Below are 20,312 nucleotides of genomic sequence, written 5' to 3' on the forward strand. Positions count from 1 at the left end.
GTAATGATAAAGAGGTCAATTCTCCAAGAAGACACAACGGTCCTTAAAGTATTTGTGTCTAACAACAGAGTGTCAAACTACACGAGACAAAAACGGATAGAACTATAAGGAGGAACAGATGAATCTACTGTCATAATGGGCGACTTTAGCACCCCTTTGTCAGAAATGAACAGATCCAGCAGGGAGAAAACCAGTAAGCACCCAATCGAACTCAACGACGCCATCAATCAGCTGGGTATAATTCCCATCTATGAACCACTTCATCCGACAGCAGCAGAACACACATCCTTCTCAAGCGCATCTGAAACATTCACCAAGATCTGAGCCATAAAACACATCTTAACCAATTTAAAAGAATAGAAAATCAGACGGTGCCTGCTCTCAGACCAAAGTGGAATTAAACTAGAAATCAATAGCAGAAAGATAACTGGGAAATCCCAGAAAGAACAGTCTGATTGTCAGCAACCGACTCTCATTGGGCATGCTTTTGTTGGGCGCCTGCTACACGGCAGGTGCCCACGGGTGAGAACCATGGCTCTCATTTCCTGACTCCATGATCTCTGGCAGTGCTTGTACAGTAATATGTTAGGATTTAGCAAGATAGTAAAACTTACCTGGAATTCATAATCTGCTGGCAAGGTGTGGGGGCGGGGTGGCCAGAAACCCTGACAATGATAGCATATTCCATTGAGTGCACTGAGATTTAGATGTTCCTGTGGGAACATCGAGGAGGCAGCCCTGCCCAGCGCCTCATTTGTTCCTTTGTTTTACTATCTTATAGCCTTGGCCTATTTCTCTTTGTAATGCATCGTGAGTTCCTGGGTTTATGATATTTTCTGCATATTTCTGTGCATGTAAGTAAGGGCTCAGTAAAGGACTCGTGATGAAATAATGATAACTGCCATCACTGTGTGAATTCCTCACATCCTCACATTTTCTCAATCATCCGATAGCCTACTGAGACAGGTATTTATCTCCATCTTAAAGATTTGAAAAAGACACACGAATGGGCTAATGTGTCCACAATAACCAGCTAAGGTGATGACTCTGGAAGCTGGTTTGTGTCCCCAGATGCGTCTGACCCCAAAGCCATGCTCCTAGCCACCACTGTAGTCTAGATCTGTCCTTTGTGATTTGAATGGAACAAGATGATTTAATACATTCTCTTTTCCAGTTCCTCTTTAGGAAAACTGTCTATTTCATTGGGACAAGGTCACTCGTGACGTTTAAATGTAAACTGCAATGTACAAATATAACATATTAAAATAATGACTGTTTACTATTTAGCAAAAGCTCCTTTAGCATGGAAATTGCCCTATTGATCTTTCCAGTTGTCCATTTAGACCCTTGAAAAGTAGTGATATTTATTAGTGTTTGTGGCATGATAAAATTACAAGTTAAAGAGAGAGTACACAGTCATGAAGGGTTTTGCAAGCTGATATTTTTAAAAGGTTGGAATCGTATTGATGAAATTGAAAAAAGTGAGTTTATATTCATCCAGGTTTAAGATGGTGAATGTGTGTCCTGTCCGATCCCAGGTCACCACGTGCCAACTCCGCAGGCCCCGGGCAGACTTGGCGAAGGTGCTGCCAGGCTCTGTGCCCGCACAGCTTGGTCAGGAGGGATAGGTAATTGCTCACTGGGCTCTGCACACGAAGGCACATTTTGGAAACTGCTTTTTGCACATTGTCAGTTGGAAATGTGACTTTCAGAGTATAAGTCATTTTAGTTTGTATGTATTCAGAGCGACTGCAGAATTGCTTTAGCAGATTATTTCATGGTGAGAAGAAAAATACTTCTTTGATTTTTCTCAACTGAAACCCTGGAAGCTGAACTGGAGGTTGTCAGCTTCCTTCTTTCAATGGTTGTGCTCCCTTTAAAAATATGGAAAAGGGAAAATAACTTAACGCCCCCCTTCCCATGAGGGGAAGATGCTCTGCTCGAATGTTATTTGACCTTTCAATGGACTCTTCGATAGTTGGTTTTCTTGTCTAAAACGAGCTGGGCTGATGTGAGGTTCCGTCTTTATTATTTTCACTTTGTTCTTCTTGGGCAGCATTACTGACTCCCTAGGGCACCACCTTGTGAAGTCATGGGTGTAGGGATAGGCAAGGACCAGGAGAATGGGTATGGATGGCTCCCCATAAACACATTGCTGCCGGGAGAAAAGAGCTCAGATGATGGGACTGGAGACTGCAAATAAAAACTAAAAGCCCATGTTCTCAGTTCTCTAGTGCAGTGCCTCTCAAGATCTCATTTTTGATTTTTTAAGATATCTGAACCATCTCAGACTAATACTACTCTTGTGAAAATAGAAATTAAATTTAGAAAAATGAAATTTAAAAGAGACAAATAAAATACAAACCCCAATTTTTATTAGATTCAACAGACATCAATTTATACTTCAATAAACATATTCAGAACGCAGATGAAAAGGAAAGAATTGCAAACGCTTCACATTTTTAGTTGACATACACACACAAGTGATTACCATAGAAGATCCCTATTATACCTGTACTTCGGTCATTCCACAATCATAATTAAACAAATTTACGAGTCAAGTGCAATTCCTCATATTAAATGCCTGCATGCACACTTTGAACGAACACCGTGCATATCTGAGCTCACTTCTTGCTTGCTAATTTATCTCATGTAGGTTGGACTGACAAAAATGCTATTCTCAGGGGACAGATGATGGAGCCCAGACTGAGTGCATCAAGAACCCGAGCCAGGGCTCAGGCACTTAACGAATTAAAGTGGGTTGTTGATGACTAGCTGCCTTTTCTGAGATAGGATTCTGGGGACTGCTCACCCATGTCAAAGGTCCCTAGGGCTTCACTCCCAGGTAGGCTCCACTTTTTTAGGACAGCAGCATCCAGTCCTCTAAGCCATCCTCAGCTAAACCCTATTTATTCAAGAGCAGGCACTTTTAGAAATGATTTGCAGTGACTTGCTGAATAATAATGACACATTATTACTGAAGAAGGGGACAGATCTGCTCCCAGGATGAAGGAACAGAACATTCTCCTTAGGTTCTGGAGTCAGGAAAAAAAGGCCATCATGGAAGCGTGTATGGCTTATATTCCTAGGTGTGTAATGAAGGGCACTCAAGGTCGTTCAGGATCCGAGCCCTGAATTTCTCCTTAGGGTGGTGGGATTGGCATATAGGGTCTCTGGGTGGTCTGCTCTTAGGTTGACAGGCATGAAAAAAGAGACACTAGCTAATTTAGCTCAGACGATTTATTTTTAGTTTGTCTCTGAAATGAAGCAAGTGGTGCTGTGTTTTCAAAATTCATCTTTAGCTCTCCATCAGTAACCAGTTCTAAAAATATTAAATTTAAATTACCTTTTGATGAAAAAACAAATTCACAGAATTTGCACAAATCTAGGAAAATAAATTAAAAACACTTTATTAAGCTCAGAAAATATTTGATGGTAACTTTTTGCAGATGTGCTGTATCAATTCCCTCACCTCCTTCATTGATAATTGTTAAATTCTGGAACATGTCATAAACTGTGGAAACTGTTCCTTTGAGCTTTTAGCTTTTGGTTTTGGTCTTTAATCTTATCTGACATTGAGAAGCGTCTTGCTTCCTTACATGGAACTATCAATATCATTCACATAGCAAGGACAGACAAATACACAAGTCGAGCTGTCTAACTTATATTTTCAGAAAGCCAGTTTTTCACTTTGCAGAACACTAAGTTCATTTCATTCTGTACTTCAGACGTTCTTGACAGAACTGTTCCTTTCAATAACTATCAAAGTCAACACACAATGCTGCTGTTTATACTTAGCTTCCTTCTCAATGATTTATTCAGAATCATCATGAGTTTAACTCATTTACCTTTACGTAATTCACTATTTTATGGCATCACTAAGTACAATGTTGAGTTTAGATGACTTTTTTGTTGTTGTTAATTCTCACCCAAGGACATTTTTTCCATTGATTTTTAGAGAGTATGGAAGGGAAGGAGGGATAGAGAGAGATAGGGAGAGAGAGAGAGAGAAACATCAATGGGAGAGAGACACATTGATTGATTGCCTCCCGCATGTACCCCCACCGGGTATGTGCAACCCAGGTACATGCCGTTGACCAGGAATCGAACCCAAGACCCTTCGATGTGCAAGCCAGCACTTTAACTACTGAGCCACCCTGGCCAGGACTGACTAATTTTTGAAGCACGTCTTTCTCAACAAAGCCAGCAACACATTAATTTACATTCTGGTGCAAGTTTATTAGTCTGGGTGATCATTCCAGAATGTTTTCCTATCATTGCAGCTGTGCTATCAGAACATACTCCTACACAACACTCCTGTTGGTCATGTAATCCTTCTTAGCTTTATGAGCTCATTGTGTCTTTTGGTAACAAGCATAAAAAAAAAAGATTCTTCCTTCGTATCACCATCATGTTCGACTACATAGGTACTGAAAGATTGCCATGTTAGCAGTATCAGGGCACTTGTCAGGTTGCAATGAAAAATACTTAGCTTGCTTTATTTAGTCTATAGGTTGGTCTTTTACATCATGAGCCTGATAGGTGAATCTGTGGTGTCATTTGAAAGTGGCACTGGAGCTACCTTCGTTGCCATATATTTACCCAGCATTTTCAAGTAAACACCTCAGATGCAGATTTTCACTAATGGCATCGATTGCATATGGTTTCTTGTCTTAGCAACCCAAAGAGCTATCTTATTAGAAGCCTGCAAAGTGTTAATATGTAAAAATATTGAACATTCGCTTCTATAGCTTTCTAATGCTATATTCTTTTATTTCAAAGAATTCTTTTGGTTTTGAACTTATATTTTTAACCTTTTTAAGTTTTGCTGCCCAAGAAGTTTTGAAGGTTATCATTTGTTAGAACATCTCTGCCAGTAACATACTTTGGGGTTTTAGCATGCTGCTCTCAACCATGGCTACAAACCCAAACTTCGTATATGAGGAATGATATTTCCAAATAAAACTAGCACAGACTCTTTGGTCTCCATTTCTTTGGACTAGCTTCCATTGCCATTATTTTGTTTACTTCTACTGATACATTTAGACGAAGTATGTCTTTTCTTGAGACAAACAAGAGAAATCTTGTGAAATGTCTTTTAAAGTTTATAAATTAGAGCTAAAAATACATAATACAAATTTGTCTTAATTTCGTTTATAATGTTAAGCTATAAATTAAGAAGGGTTGATTAAAAATTGAAATGGTTACAAAAATAACAAGTTATAAAATTATGCATATCAACATTTTGTCTATCCACCTTGTCTTCTGAGGCATCCCTCGTCTGAAAAGATATTTCTCTAGAAATTGTTGTTTTATTTTTTATTTTTTTAAACATATCTTTATTGATTTCAGAGAGAGGAAGGGAGAAGGAGAGAGAGAAACATCGATGCAAAGAGAGTCATTGATCAGCTGCCCCCCACGCACCCCCTGCTGGGGACCGAGCCTGAAACCCAGGCATGTGCCCTGACCGGGAATCGAACCTCAATCTCCAAGATCCTAGGTTAGAAATTGTTGTTTTAAATCCGCCTGTAGCCTGTTCCATGGCGTGGGTGGTGGGGGCGGGTAGAGAGCCTGGGGTTTTATGCATTCCATGCCATTTGCTAATCTAATTGTGTCCTGGGGCAATGAGATGTTTCCCCCTTGTCATGTGTAAGATCCAGGATCATACTGATTGCATTTAACGGGATATGTGGCATCAAACAAAAGTGCTGACATCAGGTCAACAAATGTGTTCTGAGCCCTTCCAGTGTGCAGGGCCCTGTGCCAGATGTGGTAAGGGAATCCTGGGGTGAGACAGTCATGGTTTCTGTCCTGAGTGACCTGACAGTTTGGCAGGAGGATTCACTCAAACATAAGGTGTACTGATGATCTGTTGCTGCATAAGAAATTATCCCAAAGCTTAGTGGCTTAAAACAATAAGTTTTTTATTTAACTTGTAAATCTGCAGCTGGGTAGTGATTCATTATGGTGTCTCATTTCTGTTACACATGTTGTCAGTAGGCTTAACTCAACTGGGGACTGGATGATCCTCTTTCAAGATGATTCACACCCATGGGTGGCAAATGGGTCCCAGGATATAGACTGAGAATCCAGGGGGGGCTTTGAGCCAGGGGCCCAGGTTCCTTCCCATGTACTTTTCATCACAGGCTGCTTGGACTTCCTCATGGTATAATGACTGGGTTCCTAGTGTGAGTGTCCCAAGAGGTCAAGGCAGAAATGCATGGCACCTTAAAGACCCAGCCTCAGAAGTCACATAGCATCTGTCTACCATGCTCTGTCGGTTGAAAGCCACAAAGGCTTACTGGGTTGAAAAGAGGGGAACAGACCCATCGAGGGGTGTGTGGCAAGATTATAGAAGAGCATGCATGATGGGACATACCGTTGTAACCATCTTTAGAAATACCATCTGCCCTACAAGTTATTCATTTCAGTCAGTCAACAGATATTTATCAAGTGCTCCCTACGTGCCCGCTACTGTTAAGGGCTGGATAATCAAAGATAAATCGGACGGGGTATCTGCATAAAGAAACTGATAGCTGCAGGAGAGAAAGATAACATAATTAACTATCTGGAATGAAATGTTTTAGGTACTATGCCAGAAGTTCGTACAGTTTACAGTGATATCTCAGAAGGAGGGGAGGTGGTACAATTCCTCAGGGAATAGCATTTGAGTCGGCTGTAAAGAGGCGTATAGAGCAGCAGTTCTCAAAGTATGACCTGTGTGTGTGTCCATGGGGGTCCTCAAGACCTTTCCAGGAAATTTGTGAAGTTAAAACTATTTACATAATAATGCTAAGGCATTATTTGTCTGTTTTGTCGTGTTGATCTGTGCACCGAGGGTTTAAAAACAACATTGTGTAAAACAGCAGGCACCCTAGCATGAATTAAGGCGTCCAAACTGTATTCCTTTCCCTCGTAGGTATCACCACCACACACTCGTTGAAAAAAAATAAGAATGCAGTTTCACTTACGAATGCCCTTGACAAAGCAATACGAATAATTAAATTTATTCAATCTCGACCCTCGAGTGTAATTTTAATATTCTGCATGACGAAATGAGAAGAATGCATAAAGCACTGCTGGGCCCTGAAATAGGGTGATGGTTTCGAGGGAAGGCACTGGTACAGTGGAACTGTAAGCTGAAATAGCTGCTGTTTTCTTCCATGCTGATTTCAGTACAATTTTTATTAAAGAGAACAGCTGACAAACTACGATCAGCCACACTGGGGATTTGGCAGATGTTTTCTTGAAAACCAATGAAGTGAGCCCCTCACTCTGGGGAAAACAACTGACAAGATTTGTTGCCAATTATAAAATCAAAGCTTTCAAGCAAACATTTGAATTATGAAAAACTGGTATCTGCCACCATGAGTTTGACAGTTTTCAGTACCAAAGACAGTTCAATGCAATTGATAGTGATATTACTGAACAGGGGTTTTTGATAGTTTAATGAAATATGTTAACTTGTGGAAGAGCTGCATAGCTCAATGAGCATATTTTTTCCCAATGATCAATGCACAATGTTACAAAACATTGATCAATGCATGATCTGTTCAAAGTGAAAGATAGACCAATGAATTAGTAGAACAGAGGGTGAAAAGTTCATTGAAATGGCTTCAGATTCTACATTAAACTCGAAGAAGCTACCACTTGTTGAATTTTTGGACAGTATCAAAGAAGAATTTCCTTTGTTATCTGAAAAGGCTCTTAAAATATTCCTCCCTTTTATAACTACCCATCTGTGTGAGACTGGATTTTCTTCACCTTATTCAGCCAAGAACATCACTTCAGATTGAGTGCAGAAGCACGCATAAAAATCTAGCTGTCATCTGTTAAGCCAGACATTTAAAGCATTTGGAAAAATGTAAAGCAATAACACTCTTTTTACTAATATTTTTATATTTTGCACAATATTTCTATTTTCATAAAATATGTTATTTGTTAACCTATAATGAGTTTATTACTATTTGTAAGTGGATAAATAAGTATTTTAAATTCTTCGATTTAATTTCTAATATGGTGAATAGCAATAGATATAATCCACATAAACAAAAGCTGTTTGTGGTCCCCAATCTTTTAAGAGTGAAAAGGAATCCCAACACCCACATTTGAAACCCAAATTTAACGGAATCACAGTCACTGAAATAATAGACATGGTGGGAACAAAGACTCAGGATCCGGAGTGAGAGAACTGGGCACATTCAGAAGACTGTACAATGCTCAGATGGACATCAGTGAGGGCAGGAGACAGAGGAGAGGTGCGAGGGATCAGACTGGCTGGGTAGGCAAGGGCCCATGCAGTGAGAAAGTGCTCAGGCCTCAGACTGCCTGGTTCGAGTCTTGGTTCTGTCACTTGGTTCCTGTGTGCTCGGGGCAAGTTACGTAAGCTCTCTCTATCTCCATTTTTAGATATTTAAATAGAGTTAATAACAGTGCCAATTATGTAGTCTGTGAGGGTTTAATGAAATAATCTCTCTAAAACACTTGGTGTAGTGCTTGGCACAAAGAAAGCAGTCAAATATTGGCTATTTTTATTAAGGTGTTTTTTGGACTCTGTTCTCTAGTGAGAGAGAGTTTGGAGGGTTTTAGCAAGAAAAAGACATGGCTGGATTAAGATGTGCTGGAGGAAGATACAGGGAGAGTGCACGTTGTAGTTGGGACTTTTCTCAATGCAGCGTGGTCCTCGGGGGAAGCAGTCACAGCTGAGCTCCGCTGGCTACTTTTGGGTGGAAGTCTTCATTCTGGGAAGGCTCTGGGAGCATCCCAGTGATCTGCTTATTTTAGAAACAGTTTTATATACAACTGAGAATCAGTTCTCTTTTGTGGGAAAATCCACTGGCCCATTGACTTTCAAATTTGGGTTGATTTTTTCTCTCCTTTTCACTCAGTCAGCTATTCATGTGTGTTACTAGTTACAAAATCATTTCACTCTCCTCAAGCAAGTGGCTGCCTGGTGCCCATTCTCACAGTACTGTAGTGTTTCAGGTGGTCAGAAGTTACCAGGGGCACAGTCAGCAGAACTGGGCCTGTCCAAGAGCAGCTCACAGGGACACGGCACACAAGAAATCACTGGGTTATTACAGTGAAATTCAGTTCATCAACAATGTACTGTGTTGAGCTTACCCTGTGCCAGGCACTGAGGAGCAGCAGAGGTGAAAGAATATACCCCTCACCCCATCCGAAAGGAGCTTGCATGTCCTTTAGTGCGGGGTGGGTGCTGAGTTCAGTGGGGACCTCTGAAGTGGAACTGGGAATGATATGATCAAAGGAGTGTTTGGGTGATAGCGACCACAGTGTAGAGGCAGGATTTGAGGTGGCTTGGGAGGGACTGAAGAGAGGACAGGGGCTTGGGAAGAGACTGAAATATGGACCTTTAAGAAAGAATTGTTCTGAACACTAGACACAGCAGCAGGGATGGAGTGGAGAAAATGAACAGTCCCTGAGAGCTACCACCACGTTCAGTGGTGGTGCTGTGGCGAAACTCAGAAACCTGGAGAGATTCACCACTCGGGGCTTTTCTGTTAACTGCAACACCATCAATAGAAGAGTAGACTCCATTATTTCTGTCTGCTATTTTTTTTGACAAATCTATTAAGGTATGTAAAATATGTTATCCAATAGCTAAATACAAGTTGAATCTTTTGTTTTTCTTCCTAAACTCAACGTATCTGACACCCCTTAGTTCAATTTTTATTTTTCTCTGTACCTCCAGGGTAGCCTTGAAAGCCTTGCAGCCCTAGTGATTCAAGGGCAGGAGGCCCAGGGCCGTGGCCTGTCCTAGGTTTCATGGCAGACGCTCAAGGCTTGGCTGTTCAGACCCTGGTGAAGGTTCCGATTCTTCCTCCTGACACTTGGCCAGCCCTCCTTAGTCGTCTCTCTTCGTGAAAAATAATGACAGTGCTAATTTCAAGACCTAAAATTACCTTTTTCTATATATATTGTTAATCTTTCCTCTTTCAAGGGAGAAAAAATAAAAAAAATAAAGACTGCCATATTTTCCTAGTCTCTAAAAAATATGAATTTAGCCTATGATTATTTCTTCTCAACTGGGAAACTGTTCATACATTAACTTAGTTACTAATTTCTTTAATTACCTACTCTCTCTCTTTTATTTTTTTAATCATCAGTACCCAATTATCATTAAGTACTTCCTGGCGAAGTACTTAATGATAATCAGTTGTTTTATAATCAGTTTCGTAAAGACATCACACTCCTTTCCTTAAACATTTTAAAAATAGTTGAACATAACCAGACTTTTCCAAAACCAGAGATCCAGTGGTTACTTGCAGACTAATTGAGAGGCTCGCGGATGGTGATGAGGCAATGGTGCCGGTACGAATCTTGGGAAGTTCTTCGAAGTCGACTTGTTCACCTTCTCACCCGGGTATAACTAAACCTAGGAAATTGTAAATTTTATTTTATTTTAAACATATCTTTATTGATTTCAGAGAGAGGAAGGGAGAGGGAGAGAGAGAGATAGAAACATCAATGATGAGAAAGTCACTGATCAGCTGCCTCCTGCACACCCCCGACTGGGGATCGAGCCCCCAATCCGGACATGTGCCCTGACCAGGAACTGAACCCCGATCTCCTAGATCCTGGGTCGATGCTCAACCGCTGAGCCACGCCTGGCCGGGCGGAAAAATGTAAATTTTAAACAGCTCTCAGTGAGTCTAACAAGCCCCCTGGTTGAGAATCATGGTCTTGGTGGCTCCAGCTAGGTAGGGCCCATCAATATTGGTAATTTCACATGCGTTACACTCGGGAGCAGAGTGGGGAAGTCACATGTGATGATTTTGGGGGGACTTCTGGAAGAGTTACGTTTTGGGTTGGATCTTGAATAATAATAACATAGCACAACTGATATGTGCTGAGCATGGACTGCATGGAGCACTTTATATCCGTCATCACACTTAATCTTCACTGAAATCCTACTGTAAGGCAGATGGTATTATCCCATTTTTAGAGATGAGGAAAATGGAGCTCAGAGAGATCCAGTGCTTTGCCCGGAGTCACACAGCGAATAACTAGCAGAGCTGGTGTTTAACCCTTCAGCCAGTGTGGCCGAAACTCTGACTGCTTTGCTGTGTCAGATTCAGTGGGAGGGAGGCAGCGGAGACTCACAGGGTGGGGTAGTGACAAGAGAATTATTTCCTACCTGATCAAAAGTTTGGTGGAAGACATTTCTGGGCTTATAAGCAGTCCTCAAGCGAGCTATGGGCATCAGTATTAGGCTGGAAATTGTCTTTCTTTCTCTAAGAAGATGAGAAAGGCCAAGTTTTATCATCATGAATAGAGCTGGGTAATATCGTTCACTTCAGGTTTTCTTTCTAATTCCGTAATTATCATTCATAATCATAATAGCCTTACAGCTGTTAGATAGCAGAGTCAGGATTAGGACTGCTGACTCACGAAAGAAGGAAAGCTATGACCAGTGTGACAATTTACAACACTATTATTTTCTTGGCATCTTGTGTAATAGAAAGCTGGGGGAATCTATCATTCTGGGTAATTATTACTTTGGAGGCAATGTGGAGAGAGGCACTAGGACCTAGAGTGTCACTTAGCAGCTAAAAACTCCAATTCTGCCTTTGAAAACTAAGAGACTGGTGGATGGTGTGTGAGAAAAGTCCAACAGATGTTGAGGTCAGGTGCTGTCAATAGTGGAGAAAGTGATTTTAATGTCTTTCTGTTTTATTATTGGAAGAGGTATTTCTTTAATAGGCCCTCTGAGCTGTCATTGTGATGTCCCAGTTAGTTTCCATGGTGACAGGAGTGCTCTCGGAGACTTTTCTTTCTTTTTTTTGTTTTTGTTTTGAGATGTAGCAAAACAATGAAGTTTGAGCTTTGCAAGAGCTTGGAACTTTAGGAGGAGACATAATTACTATTGGAAAGTGAGCCCAGTTAAGGTTAACATGCTTGTTTAAATGACTTCAAAAAGTATGTGTTATTTCAAATGACTTTATTAATTGGATTCTCTTTGATGACTCATACTGGAGAAATATAAAACTTAGGGCTCTCACGACGAAGTAAAGCAAGACCTGGGTTTGTATACCCGCAAGCTGGTCCACTTCTAGCCAGGTTTACCTGTAACTAAGCGGTGGTCTCTTTGCAATCAGGAACTCAGCAAGCACAAAATAAGTGAAAGTAGCAAATTATCTGGAGACCTTTCCAACCTGTATCTGACCTTCTTGATTCATTTGCAGAAGTAATTGCCTGTGGAAATTGCTGTGCTTTTTATCTGTGGTGCTCTTAAGGCGCTGGTTGAAATGAGGTTGCGCAGACAACGTTGGTCACGCGTTAGCACAGAGTGGGAGCTGATGTTTTATTCGACAGATGAGAAGTACCTGAAAATAACCTTCTGTCTCCCCTGTAAGAATTTTGCTTGTTAAGTGACATTCACCAACACAGCAGAGTTTCAGAGTGGTGTAGGAATCTGTGCTATTCTTAGCAGGGCATTAAATGAGAATTTTCGAGTTTCGCTTGTTATATAATCAGGAATGGATGAGTTTTATATTCTTTGATTTGGGGGGCACTTTCTGTGCCCAGGGCAATAGCTGTTCCGCTTAAGGAAGAATTAGGGCATCGTGCTGACAAGAAATTGAGCTGAGCTGTAGTCATTTTCACCCAAACATCCCATGCATCAAGGTATAGTCAGTGTTCCCCCTTATTTAAGGGAGATATGTTCTAACATCCCCAGTGGATGCCTGAAACCACGAATAGTACCAAACCCTATATACTGTATTTTTGCCTATACATACATGCCTTTTCACTTAAAGGAAGCATCTTACAGCTTCTCGTTGGCATATCTGAATTGCCAGCATCGCTGCTCTTGGACTTTGGGACCATTATTAAGTAAAGTAAGGGCTTCCTGCACACAAGCACTATGAGAACCTGACAGTCAATCTGATAACCAAGACGGGTCCTAAGCAGGGTGTATACAGTGTGGGTACCCTGAACAAAGGGGTGATTCACATCCTGAGCAGGCTGGAGCCCGATAGCCCGAGATTTCATCACACTACTCAGAACAGTTATTCAGCAGCACTTACTGAGCACCCACTGAATGCAGGGGAAGATGCCCCTGCAGTGACCCACTGCGATTTCTGCCCTCCGGAAAGTCTTCTATTTAAGGAGAAGCACAGAGTAGGATGTATCCACTCAAAGCCAAGGCCGGGGGACTACCATCAGGGTGGCTGATGCAGAGAGGTTAATACTGGGTCGTTCAAGAAAGAAATAAGATTTATTTCAGATCTACCCCATGCCAGCATTGTGGTTGCAATTGTCATGTAAGTTCATTGAGTCTTCACAGAAACCCTCCGAGGTGGAGATTGTCCTCTCTCTTTCATAAATAAAGAAACGGAGGCAGGACCAGTAATTCAAATCCAGGGTTCCTTCTCTTCAGAGCCCGAGTTATTTTCATGATACCATGTTGCTTCCCAGCTTAGCATATGACTGACTCACCTGAGTGGATGATTGTTGAATTGAGAACCTGGAGATAGTCCTTAACCATCCTGCTGTTAATTATTGTTATTATTTATTGAGCTTTTATTATGTACCAGATACTGTGAAAGGGACTTTGTGTAAAGCATTTTATATACATCACCCCACTTATTAAAAATAAACAATGAGGTAATCATTAACTCATTATATATGATGAAACTGGAGAGGGTGCATGATTTTCCTGTGGTTGGTAGTGGAACCAGGATCCCAAATTGCAGCTTTTCACCTCCAAAGCACACTCTTTGCATGCCCCCTGGCATAGCAATGAGGAGATACTTCCTTCCTTTCCTCCCCATTGTTACCCATTTCTTCCCAGACAACAAGTTTCATAGCTATGGATTTCAAGTCACAGGAAATGGGACTTTTAAAAGTTAGTTGCCAGCCTGGCTGGCATGGCTCAGAGGTTGAGCACCAACCTAGGATCCAGGAGATCGGGGTTTGAGTCCCAGTCAGGGCACATGCCCGGGTTGCAGGCTCAATCCCCAGTCGAGGGCCTGCAGGAGGCAGCCGATCAATGACTCTCATCATGGATGTTTCTCTCTCTCTCTCTCCCCCCTCCCTTCCTCTATCTGAAATCAACAAAGATATATTTAAAAAAAAAAAAAGTTAGTTGCCAGTTACCATGCCAATATAAACATCCTCATTATCACATTAGAGTGAGCAAAGGCTAAATAATCATAGCAAAGACGGAGAGCACTGCAGTAACGTTAGAGGTGTCGCAGTCGTGCGGGAAAATGTGGTGAAGTAAGGACTAACTCTGGCTCCCAGGCCATGCCCCCTCCCATGTTTACACTTCTTCAGACCTTCCTAATCCATGACTAACTTCATTCAGAATCACTAAGTCAGTATGTCAGCAGATGTGTCAAAGCCACTAGCACTTATGGAATTTAGAGACTTCTTGGAAGGCCTCTGTGCATCACAAGCTTGGTTTAAAACATCTCTCTCTGGATTCCAATATTTTCCTATAATGATAAATTTTGAGTACATTTGTGCAATGAAAAGACAGTCATAACCATTCAGGCTAGTGTTCCAGGTTACTGTCTTTTTAAAATTTTATTTTTAATTATTTATTTACTTTTTTTATCCTCACTTGAGGATTTTTTTTTTTTTTTTACTAACTTTAGAGAGAGAGGGAGAGAGAGGGGAGAGACATTGATGTGAGAGAGAAACACCGATCCGCCAACTCCTGTATCAAACCTGCAACTTAGGCATGTGCCATGACCAGGAATCGAACCTGCAACCCCTTGGTGTACCAGATGACACTCCAACCAGCTGAGCCACCTGGCCAGGGCCCAGGTTACTGTCTTAATGAAATGTTCTCTGATGTGTGTGTTCTTGACATTGACTCAGGACAATTAACTGAGAGAGAAGATAACATGAAGGGTTTCTATGTTCCAGCTCAGTAGTCTACGTACTTTTACACAGTATCTCAATTACCCCAGCAACCCAGGGAAGTGAGCAGGTGTTTTTCCTTTTGTGAAACTCACAGAAACGGAGGGGAAAAAAGTAATTTGCTTCTGGCCACACAGCTCTAAGTGGCCGAACTGGAATTTGAACCCAGGAGAGTATAACTTTGAAGATCTCACCTTTCTTTCCTTATCAGGAGATAATACATGGGTACAGAGGTCACTGGGTTCACCTACCAGGATTTGCTGGGCTGTTCTTAACATAGAAAACAGAATATTCAGCTTCTGAGCTTCTCTCCCTTTTTAGATCCTTCTTGCTCTATCTCATTAATGCCTTGGAAGTGAGAGTGTGTCTGGACTGCTTCGAGCTCTCAGTACCAATGTTGTGTGTGTTAATGACCTTCCTCCCAAATTTGCCAGTGCAGCTACCCGACTTAATGAGAAGTTTGTCCTAATCATATGGCTAATGGGAAATTAAGGATCATAAGACTGCTGATTTTACTTTAAGGGAAATTTTTATGAAAAAGAACTGTGTGATTTCCTCCAAAAAGAAAATGAAATTAAGTCTCATTAAAATAAGTAGCAGTAAGGCATAATTTTAATGGATAACTTATTTCAGGCACTATCTCGTTTAAAAGCAGGGATTGGAAAGGGCATGCACTGCCTCACTCTTTCATGTTGGTCCCTATGCGATCTGGGGTGGCAGGGTAGCCAGTGTGTGAGCAGAGTTGAAGGAGGGGAGAGGGTGAAGAGAAGGAAAGAGACAAAGAAAGGGAAAGAATGAATTTATAGACTATATTCAGAAAATGGGATTTTTCTAAATAAGTCACTCTTTCCTTATTTTTTTTTTTTTATTTCCTCACCCTTGGATATGTTTATTGATTTTAGAGAAAGGGTGGGAGAAGGGCCAGGGGGATTTCCCTGAAGGGCATAAATTTCCAGATTGAAAGGGTTTATTGACAGTCTAGCATAAGGGATAAAAAGTGAAACAGAGCAAAAGGCGCATTCTTATGAATTTTTAGATCATTGCTGAAAAAGACTTTCTAGATAAGAAAAGACCAGGTTCAATTTGAAGGATGAAGGATCTGAATGCTATTGACTTCTCAGGAGCAATGGAACACAATGGAGAGATGCTTCCAAAATTCTGAGAAAAAATAATTTCTAATCTGGAATTCTATACCCAGCCAAACTATTAATTGAGCATAGGAGTAAACATTAGGTCTCAAAAATTGTGCTCCTATATATCCTTCCTCTGAAAGCTGTTAGAAGATTCTTCTACCAACAAAAAGGGATAAACCAAGAGGGAGGAAGACATGGGATGCAAGAATGGGGATCTAACCTGATACTAAATGAAGGGACTTCCCAGGATACAGAGGCAGAGACGTCCACACAGCTGACAATGCAACACTTCAGAAGCCTCCAAAGACCATTATTAGCTACAGTAAAAGGAAACATTGCAGAAAAGGAAAAGTAACCACAATATAGTACATGGCTTAGCTGTGAGTAGCACTCATCTGTTTATAATAAAGTAAACATAGATAACTGTCTAACCAATGTGATGGTAGAATTATATTGGGAGGGTGGGGCAATAGGAAAAGGTATGGATATGAATGTTAGATTGGAGTTGAGGTGGGAAAAAGCTAAATTCTCAGAGGTCAGTGGATAATGCCTACAACTGAAATATCAGGATATAGCAATTTGAGCAAGGTATTAAAAAATGGTGATCGGTAGCAAACCAATCAGCCAATACAACGGAAGTTGGTGCTTTGCAGAATAGAAAATTGGGTGAAAAGAAAGAGGGCCTAAGGGAATAAGAAGTCTTTAAATGTCTTGGCCATCTGGCTCTTTAAATTTTGTGTGTGTTATGTATACAAAAACAAACACAATATTTTAAAAAGGAAGACAAACTTTTGCCACTTTGCCCCAAATTCTGTACAGCAGTTTCCAATTTGGGGCCAGAGAATACTCTCTTACTGTTCTTTGGATGACACCCAGAACTCCTGAGATGCTACAATATTAACTCTAAGCCGCTCAAAGGCGGAAATAAGCCTCCTCTTATCCAAATCAGCATTTTGTCTTGGGGTTGGGAGAGGTCTCCATACTTCTTTCCCCAAACTGAAGGACCAACTCATCCACATTTAGAGTCATCCAAGGCATCCTCTGCACTGAGGTTCAGTCACGACAGTGACATTGCTGTCCTCTCCCTCCCTTTCTCCCACATCACATTCAGACACCTATTTGGTGATAGCTGGACTTACACATCTGCTCTCCCAGGTAGAGCATATTTAAGGGCATAATGCTTTGTATATAAGATATCAATAAATAACATGTATACATGAAAAACACAACCCCACTTCATATAAAATTAGAGTAGGGGTATTGAGAGCAGAATTATCCATTTCTAATAATAATAAAATTTCATACTTGTAATAATAATTGAATAAAGCCCCCCTGAGGACCCTTGACCTTCCAGAATGCCTCTGACCAGGCTGGGATGGGAGTCCTGGGCCATAAATGACGGATGTGGCGTCACTGGCTTAGCTGCGACCAGAACATAAGAGTCTCAGACCTGCTCCTGGTTCTCAGATCATTATCAAGAGAGCTATTCTTTCTGTATTGATTTGGTGTAACTATTTTTTTTTTTTTATATTCAAGATTAAATTAACTTTCTGGGAGCTGTCCTGAGAAAAGCACCTCTGCTCTTCTTGCGTGACGGCTGGTTGATTGCGGACCAGAAGACAGAGCTGAGGCAGGGCTGCTGCACAGGCTTACTGGGTTGGGGTCCGGCTGACTGGGAACTGGGCAGCTGCCCAGGCCCAGATGCTGGTGCTTAGCCCCCTCGGTGTGTATGAGGGCATTTATGAGCTTAGAAGAGCTGGCGTCTGCTTTATTCAGGCATTGACTACAGCTTTTCATCTGCCTCCTTTTGTTCAGATTGACACCACTCCTTAGTACCTTTCCAGAGCTGGCGGCACTTTCTGATCCTGTTTACAATGCTCTTCAGGTGGATTTGTGGCCTCGGCTTTTCAGGCAGCCATACCCAGCACTGCCAGGCAGACTAAATGAAGATTTCCTATCCTTGCCTTTCTCTCTCTCTTTTTTTTCCCCTCCTTTAGTCTGTCAGCTAAGCCTGAGCAAGATTATTTGAAGGAAATTATGTGATCTGTCCATACTGTGGGATAGTATTCATCAGTAAAAAGGAATGAACTATTGATATATGCAGCACGGTAGGTGGATCTCAGGGATATTTTGCTAAGTAGAAAAAGCCAGTCTCAAAAGATCACATACTATATGATTCCATTTATAGAACATTCTTGAAATGACGTTATTATAAAAAAGAAGAGATTTGTGATTTCTGGGGGAGTGTGAGTAGCACAAGGGAGGTCTCTGTGACAATAGAACAGTTCTGTATTTTGAACATGGTGCTGGTTACATGAATCTACACACGTGATAAAATGACACAGAATTATACTCATACTTTATAGCAACGTAAGTCTTCCAGTTTTGATATTGTACCCTTGTTATGTAAGATTTAAGCCATGGGGAAACGGGCTGAGGAGTATACAGAATCTCGCTGTACTCAATCTTTACAGCTTCCTGTGAATTTATAATTATTTCAACATAAAACTTTTCTTTCCTAAAAAGAGGAATGAGCTATTGTTGATACATGCAATAACATGGATGAATCTTAAAATAATTATGCTGAATGAAGGAAACCAGTCAAAAAAGTACAAAAAAAATATAGATAAATTGGACTACTTGAAAACTAAAAACTTTTATGCTGCAAACGATACCATCAAGAAAGTGAAAAAACAACCCACATGATTTGAGAAAATATTTGCAAATCATATATCTGATAAAGGGGTTATATCCAGAATATATAAAGAACACTTATAATTCAATAATAAAAAGACAAACAACCCAAAAGATGAGTGAACATTTCTCCAAAGAAGATATATGAATGGCCAATAAGCACATGAAAAGATGCTTAATTAACATCTTTAGCCATCAGGGAAATGCAAATCAAAACTACAGTGAGATAACAGATCGCACTTATTAGGATGGCACTAATAATTTTAAAAAAACAGATAATAACAAGTGTTGATAGGGTGTTGGAGACACTGGGAACCCTTATACACCTTTGGTGAGAATGCAAAGTGGTGCAGCTACTTTGGAAAACAGTTTGGCAGTTCCCCAAAATGTTAAACATAGTTACCATATGACCCAGCAACTCCATTCCTAGGTATATACCCAAGAGAAATAAAAATACATTCATACAAAAACTTGTACATGAGTGTTATAACAGCATTGCTTATAATAGCCAAAAAGTGGAAGTGACCCAAATACCCATGAATTGATAAATGAAAAAGTGAAAAGTGGTAGATCCATACAATGGATAGGATATATCAATAACAATAAAAGGATATATCTTGAAATCATTGTGTTAAATGAAAGAAGCTAGCCACAGAAGGCAACATATTGTATGATTTAATTTATCTGAAATGTCCAGAATAGACAAATCTATAGAGATGGAAACTGGTTGCCTAAGGGATGGGGGTGAGGGATGGGGGGGTGGGGAATGACTGATAACAGCTACTGGGTTTCTTTGAGGGGGATGAAAATATTCTAAACTTAGATGTAGTGATGGTTCTGCAAGTCTGTAAATATACCAAAAGCCATTGACTTGCATATCTTAATGGATGTATTTATGGTATATGAGTTATATCTCAATAAAGATGTTTCTAAAAAGTATATACTGTATGATTCCCTTGATATAAAATCATTGAAAATGCAAGCTAATCTATGGTGTCAGAAAACATCAGCGGTCGCTTGGGAACGGGAAGGTGGAGCTTTGAGCTTATTGTTTGCTGTGTAGGGCCAGGACTGAGTGTCTCGCATGCCCTCCTGTCCCTGGCAGGTACCATAGTGCTTGGCACATGGCACCTGGGAAGCATGTGTATAATATGAGCTCTGTGGGCATGCCTGGGAGTCATGGTCACCTGGTGGGGAGGTTTCCTGGAAGTGTTGGCACTTGAGTTTAGCATTCAAAGGCAGATGGAAAGTAGAGGTAGAAGGTGGGGTTTTGTGATGACATAAAGGCCCTCCTTTGTGACACTAACGTGGGGGAGCAATGGGAGCACAGAGCATGTTCTTGCTACATCTCAGAGGGGATCTAATTTTATTCTCACCTTATCAAAGCCACACTTTCCCCCCAGGAGTCACATGACAGCGAAGTGGATTGTGGTATTAACATGCACCTGAACAACAAGCTCAAAGCAAAGAGAGAACATCCTTTATCGCTCTCGGCACTCTTGCTATTATTTACTTATTTATTTGTGATTACACATTCCAGGTCTGTTCCTCCGCTACACTGTTCGCTGTGTAAGGCCGGGACTGAGTGTCTCA

General features: G+C 40.9%; 1 protein-coding gene across 2 annotated transcripts in view; it reads left to right on the top strand.

The window, feature by feature from the left end:
- The window catches only part of KCNH1 (potassium voltage-gated channel subfamily H member 1), a 264,872-nt gene that overhangs the window by 167,047 nt on the left and 77,513 nt on the right, over positions 1–20,312 (top strand). The window lies entirely within an intron of this gene.

The sequence above is a fragment of the Miniopterus natalensis genome, chromosome 19 (assembly GCF_054644295.1).
Source record: "Miniopterus natalensis isolate mMinNat1 chromosome 19, mMinNat1.hap1, whole genome shotgun sequence".
Lineage (NCBI taxonomy): Eukaryota > Metazoa > Chordata > Mammalia > Chiroptera > Miniopteridae > Miniopterus > Miniopterus natalensis.